Genomic DNA, 8,169 nt, shown 5'->3' on the forward strand with positions numbered 1-8,169 from the left:
TGCTGATTGTATCAGATGAGGTAGAAACATCCACACTGTACCACCCATCCTGGCCCACACCTCAGCATCTGCTCAGCTCACGGCTGCCGGGTCCCACCGCCATGGCGCAAACCCAGCTGGCGCTGGGCTGGCCACAGCAGGGCTTGGCTGCCCAGGTATTAGCAGCCTGGGAAGCAGCCACGCTTTTCTGACCGAGTGCTGTTGGCACCATGGTGGTCTCGGGCTTGCTGCGTGCTGGGGGGGAGATGGTTGGGGGGCTCCTGCAGCTGGAGTCACAGACCCAGCACTCATGCTGGATGGCTGAGTTGGGACTCCCACCTACCAAGAGCTGCTGATAGAGGAAAGAAGAGAGGGAATTGTGACACAAAGAGGAACTTCTCTCCATGCCCTTATCCCTTCTCACTCTCGAGAGGTTTCTTCCCCTCAGACTCTCCCTGGTCACCCAGAAACCCATCCAGCAGCAGATGGGGCAGCAGTTGGTGTCAGAACTCCACATCCACGTTCCTCTCTGCCCACCCATGGCAGGGTATGCAGACCACAGGGTCTGTGCAGGGCATCACACTCCAGAGCCATGAGGCTCAGTGGCCCCTTGCACAGGGACTGCACAGGGACAAGGTGCAACAGGGCTTCCTCTTGTTGAGGCACGAGCTGCTGCTTCTGAAGGGACAATTGCACTTCACCCAAATGAAAGGCTACCCCTGAAGGAAGTTAGAGCCTGAATGTCGAAAGTGACAAGCAAAAGCCCAGGGGAGGCTTCTGGATCAAGCATCCCAAGAAAAAGCCAACACGATGTGATCCAGTCAGGAAAGAATCTGTAAATCCTGCCTGGAGCTGTTTTTCTTCCCAGAGTTTATCCACGTAAACATAGAATCACTGTTGCCCATAAGAGACTAGTTATACACATTCAAGTCTCTTGAAGATTCATCTTTGTGGGACATAAAAATGTGTTTTGTGTAGAAAAAGATGCAAATCTTTGCCTTACAGGTAAAAGATGCGTGAGGTCTAAAAAAGTATGGAGGCTGTAACTGTGAAACTCCTGGCTGCCCATCAACTCCTGAATTGCCATCAAGTACCAGAATGCAGTCCAAAGTAACGACAGAAACCAGAACAACATAGGGCTTCCTTGCTTTTGCCTCACAAATGTGAACCCATGTTTTCCAGCAAGGACTTCCCTGGAACTTCCTGGCACGAGAGGTATGATTCAGATTTTACAAAAACAGAAAACCACCTCTCGGCCACGTTTCATGGGCTAACTCCAAATCTAACCGGCCCAGAGCCCGGGGCACCCGGGAGAGGTGCCCCAGGGGTTCTCTGGAGGAGCCCCAATCCAGGCGGCCGAGGTCCGCTGGCGCTGCTCGGGGCCGGAGGGCTGTGCCCGCCTCGCCCCGGGCGGCACCGACGGGACGGCCCGTGCAGCGGGGATCCGGACATGCCGGGCCGCCGGCGCTCCGGCTGGCTTCCCCTCGCCTTCCTCCTGGCCCGGCCGGCGGCCAGGGCGAGGGACAGCGAGCGCTGAGCGGTGCCCGCGGGTTTAGAAGCGGCGGGGGGGAGCGGCGGCCGGGGCCGGGCAGCGGCGGCGGGGCAGCGGAAGCCCTAATTAGAAGCGGGGCCGCGGGCAGGCAGGGCTCCATTCAGAGGGCTGACAAAGGGAGGGTCTGTGGAGCAGAACCGGCCGGCACTGAAAGGAGAGCAGCAGAGGGCCCCGCGGCGCCCCTGGCCCGCCGGCGCAGCGCAGCGCCCCGGCCGGAGCGCACCTGACCCGGCAGGACCGCTGCGGCCCCGCACGGCGAGGGGAGGCCCGGCCGGCGGCCCGGGAGGAGGAGAGCGGGGAGCGCCAGCGCCCCAGGTCACCTGCCGGCTCCCGCAGACAGACGAGCGCCTTTCCACTCCAGCAGCGCCCCTGAATGCGCTAATTAGCCCCCCGATCCCGGTGCTGGGAAAGGCCACGCCGCTCATATGACAGCCACGAGGGCCGTCGGGCAGCGGCGCCGCGCCCCGGTCCGCCCCGAGGCCTCGGGTGCGACGTGGCGGGGCAAAACCTGGGCTGGGTGGGGGTGCCAGCGCCGTGGCACCCCCTCTGGGAGGGCACCCCTGGAGCGGCGGGGCTCGGGGAAGGTGCTGGCCCTGGAGGTGGAGGGGCTGTCAAGGCGATGCTATGAAAGGCTCAGGGGAGAAGTGAATAAGAGGCCCAGAGCTTGTTGAAGGGCAGCCTGTACATCACAATTAATTCAGGACTCTTTCAAAAACAAAGGCTCTCCATCGCTTTCAACATGTTTACACAATAGTGGACAGAAAGAGCAGCCGAAGTGTCATCTCAAGGGCCCCCTATCTGTTGTCTTTGCCTTCCCACACATTCAGCCCATCTTCAGCACTGTCTCTTCTTCTGACCCTTTCTTGCAGCAAATTCCTTTTTTTTTTTTACTGTGCCACACATGCTTTGTTGTCTACAGACTTCCCAAGGTTCCACTGTGAGGCATCCGTGGCTGTGATGCCCCACATGCTCCCACTTGGGGATATTCATCACAAGGAAGCTCATGGCTACAAGAGCCCTAATACAGCAGCCACGCTTCAGGAAGCTACTGCTAGCAAAGGGAAGAGTCTGCCCTAGCTTAGCCCTCTTTCCCCTGGACTTGAACAACATCAGATTTAAGCCTTAGCAGAGGCCACTCTATTACATGTACAAAAGTAGGTTCTATAAAAAGAGGGAAGAAGACCACCATTTCCTTCAGGTCATATAGGAATCCCCAGGTTAAAGTGGCTGCAGCAGGGCCATGTGGTCTTCTCCATCTAAAGAGCAAGATAGCTGAGATGCAGTAGGCTCCGCTTGCCTAGGAGAGGGGAAAAGGTAAAGGGAGCTATATGAGACCTCAGGGACAGTGGTGGGATCGGTGAAAGAGGCAGGGAAGGTCACACATGAAGACCATAGCATGTGGCTTTGGTCATGAATTCCTCCCCAGCCCTCCCCACACAAACATAAAGGTGATGGCCAACAGCTTTTTCCACCTCATGGTCTCCATCATGAACCAGCCTGAAAAGAGGGCATCTCGGTGCACACCTACACCTCTCTGTGATGCTTTCTCTTTCATTTTGGAGTATGCACCCTAGCAGACCCCAAAACCTTACATCCTTGCAGTGAGCATGCACTGGTCTCACTCACTCAGCCAACACATACAAGTTAAACCAGGCTGACATACAGCCTTTTGTCCTGATGCCAACAAAGAACAAACCACACAACTTGATTTAGCTGGATATGTTATCAAGCTCAAGGATTCATCAGTTCCCAGACCCTCCCTTGTGGTGCTCACAGCCCTCACAGCAGTGTGGTGCCCCTCCCTGGCTCTCTAAGCACTCCAAAAACCTGACAGAAGTCAAACTCCCTCACGGGCTCTCGGGCTGGTAAGGGAAAAGCCACATAGTATAGGGTAGTAAACAGCAGGCAGTAAACCAATGCCATGGATTAACCAATTCATCTTTGATTTTCCTCCCCACCCCCCAGCTTTGCTATCCAGCGTCCAGGGGCAAGGGCTTCCAGCTGGGGCTGCTTTCTAACCTGTACCCACCCTGAGCCCCAGAGGCCTGTATCACACCCCAGGACCCTGAGAACGACTGCAAGGAGCCAGGAGGCCTCACGTGAAAACCCAACAACCCCGGCGAGAATGTAATTGCCTTCAAAGCCAGCAGGGCTGGCAGGAGAGGCTGCCTTCAAGTACAGCCGTTCCACTATCACACGCTTCACCCAGGTGCACAACATCTTTTACAAAGACCCAAGGGACTGAAACAGCTCTAGCAAGGCCTTAAGAGAAGGGAAATTGCTATCAGAGACTCCTGTTGACTCCACAGCCCACCAAGGAGGCTGCTGGCTTCTACAGGCCATCCCCCATCTGTTAGAATAGCAGGAAGTTTTACGTTAGCAATAAAAAATAAAAAATGCTGGAGTCCAACTGGTGACTGAAGTCTGGTGCCAGGCTCTGCTGCAGAGACATCACAGCTGCTTACAGTGCCTGCTCTGAAAGAGGTACTCATTAAACATTTGCCTTGGGTTTGTTTTCCCTGTTTGCTAAAAGGAAACATTCACAACAGAAATCTAAAAGGGAGGATGCAAATCAAAAGTTTGATTTAATAAAAACAAATAGTACCACCCATCTAACTCTGGGCTCTTCTTCCTTTGCCTTCTGCTTTTAGCCTTTAGGGGTTATTTTTGAAAAGCTTAAGGCCATGTGGACTATAAGTGATTTTTATTTTCTAATTGAGAATCCTAGATTTTCAACTCAGAGATTAGTCTTTTTGAGAAGACCCTAAGTAATCAATATACTCTTTAGAGCTGGAAGAAGGTGTTTTATATCACAGAACTACCGCAAGACACAGAAAGGACTTTCCAAAGCTGGGTATTTTTGGCAGAGTTCCTGCCTTTTTGCCTGGCTATGGAGATGCTTTCAATAGCTGCAAATACCTTCCACTCATAAACCATGAATACTGGCAGATCAAGGCTGAGGAGTTGGTCAACAAACTGGACTACGAAAACACAAACACCCCTCAATGCTAGACTGCCTAGAGGAAAGTACTTATCAGTAGAATTGAGACAGCAGAGCTGTGAACAGAATTTAGAAGTGCCAACATCTCAGTGTTAAAAACACATTAGGTCTCCAACAGGAATGGGAAGCCCACAGCCAGTAAGCCCAGCAGCACCCACCACTTTGCATCATATGGCCCAATAGCACATGAGCTAATACTAACACTAGTATTGTTCAGCTGCACCTGAAGTGGTTTGAAAAGTTTATTTATCAGGTTCCACACATTGCCTTGAAGCCTGGTGAGCTCTGGCTGGTTGCAAGCCCCTCTACTGTCATACTAATGGGCTGAGCCTTCTGATATCCCACTGTACCAATTTCAGGAAGCCAGTGATCCCCAGGCACCGCTGCTTTTCTTGCACCCCATGCCTCCTACTGCTATGTAGCATCCATGGAGCATGACATCACCTGCCTGCAGCTCTCCTGGTGGTGCCCCTGCACCTGGAGGCCTGCCTGTCTTTGGGCCTACCCTTCTCAGCATGGCTGAAACAAAGCTGGTCTCCTCCAGCTCTTGGGCACCTGGGGGGAAGCCAATCTCCTTATGGAGCTGCACTGTGAGGCACTGACATGAATCGATCCATAAGCCGCCCCGATGTTCTCCACTTCTGATTGCTACATTTTTTGTGACAAATTGATAAACTACATCTCCACTCAGTTAAAGATTTGATCTCGCTCTCTTAATCCGCTATCAATAAGATATTAATCGTGCACCCGACCCGTTCTGTTCCCCGTCTGCCTGCAAATCCAATAATCATTTCAGAATTCACAGCTGAGTGGGGCACTCCCTTCAAACAATTAATTATAGGGGAGTCTCATTTATTTTCCCTGTAACTCTCTTCTCCCCCACCCCTCCCCTGCATGCCTGTCTGTCTCCTTCTTCCCCCTCCCTCCTTCCCCAGCTGAAATTCATGCTCAGCAGAGACAGGAGGTAGGATTGCAGTTTAGACTGGGAGCTGAAGAGGTCCTGTTGAACTCCCTTCCATTTGCTGTTCCACACAAATGATTGAACCCCACTTGCCTCCAGACTTCTCTGAAGGTGGAGGCCAAATTCACCCCAAAGCTAAAACTCTGAATTATCCCCAGTAATACATAGTCCCTCCAACATTGCCCCTGGCATTTGTCCTGCCAGTGAATTGGGATTTTCACCTCTGGCCAGCCAGGACAGGGTTTATGCATTCCCAAAGCCACATGCCTCAGGACAGCTCAGGTGAAGGATAGTTGGATGAGAAGTCTCTGTATGGGCCATGAGAATGGATGAACTGATGATAACTGAGCTTTATCCACATTTTGCTTTGACGTCTTCTCCTAACAGCCCACACTGCTATCTGAGTGCTTCTTGATTTGGACTTGAGAGCTTTTAGTTTCTGTCCCTGGTCCAGAAGAGAACCAAGCTTCCAGGCAAGCTGTGTTCTCAGGCGAGGTCTCACTGCACCATTCCTTCCCTGCCCAGCCTATTATGACACTGCATCTCAACAGCCAGCCCACTTCAGCTGATGCTGTTAGGCACTTTAGTCTTTGCAATAATTTATAACCACAGCATTTATGTGAAGGCAAGATACACAAATTAAAGTAGTTCGTGTCCCAAACTTGCTGCTTCAAGCGCTGGAGACCAAGAACACAGCCCATGGAGAGGTAAAAGTTTGCAAAGAGCACCACAGAACATGCAAAGTCCTTCATTGTCAATGTAACAAATACTAAGGAAAAAGCTCAAGTTAGAGTGTCCCTCACTTCCAAAGGACTCTCTCCTGATATGCTTCTTTTGCTTCATACTCTTTTTTATCCTTCCCATTTACCTCAAAACTTACAGGAGACAGAAGCACTCTGACCAGAGATGGGAAGGGCTGGGAGAGGGGAGCTGTCACTAGCAATAGCTGCCATAGGCATTGGCAGGAAGGCCAGAGGAAAGAGTGTCTCTGCTCCTGTGTGGGGACAGGAGCAGGGCTCTGACAAGCTGTTTAAGCTCCCCAGGCTCCAGAAAATGCTGCGCAAAGTGTTTTAGCAACAAAAGTCTTGAGAAGAACAAACACTCTAATCCCTTAATGAGCTGGCTGATCCCCCATCTTGGCTCTGGCTTCTCTAAAGAGCCACACGCTCCCTTCCTCCCTGGCCCCCAGCCCCCTTTGGAGCAACCCACTGCGGCCTCCTCAGAACTGATTCAAGGTGCTCTTCGGGATCCAATCCAATTACCCTGCGTCCTGCTGAGCGGCCCCACAGACAGACTGGCTCTTTCAGGCCAGGGTCTTATGGCCTGTTAATCCTCCCCTCATTAAAAGACCTTGTTCCTCCCTCCTCAGAGATGAAAAAAAAAAAAAAAAACCACAAAAAACCCCTCAACCCCGCACTGGGAAAAGTTTACGCAAGAGAGCCCCAAAGTGGAGTGTGAAAGCTGGCCTGCAAGCTGTGGCCTCTGCCCGCTCTCAGGGGTCACCTCTGCATAACTCAGGAGTATCTTTGCGTCCTCCTGCCCTCAGACCCGGCTCACGCATGAAGAAGACAGGCAGGAAGCCGTCCCTCGCGCTGTTCTTGCACTGTGGCTTTATTGGCTTCTCTTTAAGCCAGGAGGAAGCTGGGTGGGAGGGTTCCCATAAAACTAAGGCCTCACAGCTAATGAATGCAGCACCTGGGGGGAAAGGACACAGGAGTGGCAGTTGTAGTTGGTCACACAGGGCTGAGCTGGCTATTGGCAGCCTCGCAAGGACAAGGTTCCTCCTCAGAGAAGGAGGAGAGGAAATGTCAGAGCAGCCCCCTCTGCCATCCACCACTCATGCAGTAGGGACTGAGATCTCCATCCCAGAGAGTGGCTGTTCCCACACCTGGGAGCTCTTCTCAACACTTAGCTGGTGGGATGAGCCAGAGATCAGTCAGCTGCAACCACCTCCTAACAAACATGTAACAATGCCATGATTTTGCTCCTCTCTCTTCTGCTTTCTTCAGTTGGAAGATGCAGTCACAAACCCCAGTATTTTCTCTCCAGCTGTATGTGCTATCTGAAGTCTGACCAGCTCAGGTTCAAATCCGCCAGTCTGACTGTAGATACTGCTACTGGTACGAGTACTCATTAGCCCATTAATAGAGTGTAATGAAGAGAAGGACCACTCCTTTTCTGAGGGAAGATCCACTTATGTACTCGCCGGTCACTCCCTGAAGCAGGTGTCTTCAACTCAGCCTATTACACATGGCAATAAGGAAGTATGGTAATGCCAAGAAAATACTTCATAGTCGTGTTTTCCAAAATAAATAATAATTCTGATTGTTACTGTCTGGTAAGCTGGATTTACGTCCCCACCAGCACATCACAGTGCAGAACTACAGTCCCAGGTGTGTTAAAAACATTGCTACAGGTGGAGATAAACATGATAAGTTTAGATGGAAGATAATAACAAAATCAGAGTTAAGTAAGATGGTAGGATAACAGCAAGGAGTTCTCTGCAAAGATAAGGAGATGAAAATGAAGCAGAATAAAATCAAGGGAGAAAATTCCTGGCAGTGGAACTCACTGGGAATATTCACTATTTAAAGCTATAGAAGATTGCACTGAGGAAAAAGGCTACAAGCGTGCCATAAGAGCCTGAGCAGATATCGTGGTACAATATAGGGCTTG

General features: G+C 51.6%; 1 long non-coding RNA gene across 3 annotated transcripts; it reads left to right on the forward strand.

Moving 5' to 3' along the window:
- The first annotated feature begins 1,051 nt into the window (after positions 1 to 1,051).
- LOC114054697 lies at positions 1,052 to 7,824 on the forward strand. Of its 3 annotated transcripts, none has more exons than XR_003570554.1 (2): positions 1,052 to 1,194; positions 3,510 to 7,824. It is a non-coding gene; the product is annotated as an uncharacterized LOC114054697 (long non-coding RNA). The 3 variants fall into 3 exon arrangements; XR_003570551.1 differs by lacking the exon at positions 1,052 to 1,194 and adding an exon at positions 1,408 to 3,396; XR_003570553.1 differs by lacking the exon at positions 1,052 to 1,194 and adding an exon at positions 1,408 to 2,017.
- The last annotated feature ends 345 nt before the right edge of the window (positions 7,825 to 8,169 follow it).

Source organism: Empidonax traillii, unplaced genomic scaffold, assembly GCF_003031625.1.
Source record: "Empidonax traillii isolate 1590-97213 ecotype Southwest subspecies unplaced genomic scaffold, ASM303162v1 scaffold38:size1800464, whole genome shotgun sequence".
NCBI classification, from domain to species: domain Eukaryota; kingdom Metazoa; phylum Chordata; class Aves; order Passeriformes; family Tyrannidae; genus Empidonax; species Empidonax traillii.